The following is a 901-nucleotide window of genomic DNA, read 5'->3' as shown; positions in this document are numbered from 1 at the left end:
GTGCCGGCGCGGGCGATTTCAGTGCGGCCAGGCGCGGGGGCTCGCGGCTTGGCGCGCGCGCACGCCCGCCGTCGTTACACGAGCTGCTTTCCATTTCAGGCTGTCGGTCAACGCGCGCGCCTCAGTCACCAATTAGACCCCCCTCCCCCCTCTCTTTCGCCGGGGGGGGTTAGGAGTGTGGAAAGAGGTAGCCCGAGGCGATAACGTATTCTGCTTCAAAGAAACCAGGACATCAAGATGATAAGGACAAACGCTGGTCCTGTTGTCTTGAGCTCCAGTGCATTTTCGTGTATATTAAGGTGAACTTCATAGACTACAAACTGCGTTTAAAATTCAAGAATGTCGGGAGAGTTTTGAAAATTCAGGGCGAATCGAGACGAATATCCAGAAATTTGGTCGAAGTTTTACAGAGAATTTTACGAACATTTCAAGCATGATTTTTTTTAGGTATATACGAACGAATTTTCTAGAATTTTGTAAATTGTAAAATATGAAAGTTTATTCATTCAAAATTTAGAGTTTTAAGTTTTAGTACACACGTTTATTCTGATGCCTATTTCCCCTGGACGTTCCTCTTTGGGTTCTGGTTTGTTCACTAACCCTCTGCTCTCCTACTGCAGGAGAGGTAGCCCCAGCAGGAAGAAGGCAATCGGAACCAAGGATCCCTTGTCGTCTTTTTTTGTGTCGCGGGAGGACGCGAAGGGGAGTAGGAAGGGGCTGCTCAGTGGGCGTGTTCCGTCTCGCCCGGGCAGCAGACCACGCAGGCCGAGCTGCAGGTGACAACGCCTCGGCCGCTCCGCCGCTCCGGCGTGACGCTTTGTTGCTGTGCTTCGCGTCGTGCCTCACAGTCGCACAAAGGAGCCGACACACTGGGCACTCTGCGAGGGGTGGGGTGGGGGGC

This window comes from Frankliniella occidentalis, unplaced genomic scaffold (genome assembly GCF_000697945.3).
Source record: "Frankliniella occidentalis isolate FOCC.00 unplaced genomic scaffold, Focc_3.1 Scaffold115, whole genome shotgun sequence".
Taxonomy (NCBI): domain Eukaryota; kingdom Metazoa; phylum Arthropoda; class Insecta; order Thysanoptera; family Thripidae; genus Frankliniella; species Frankliniella occidentalis.
The sequence above is the reverse complement of the archived record's forward strand: the minus strand, read 5'-3'. Positions refer to the sequence as shown.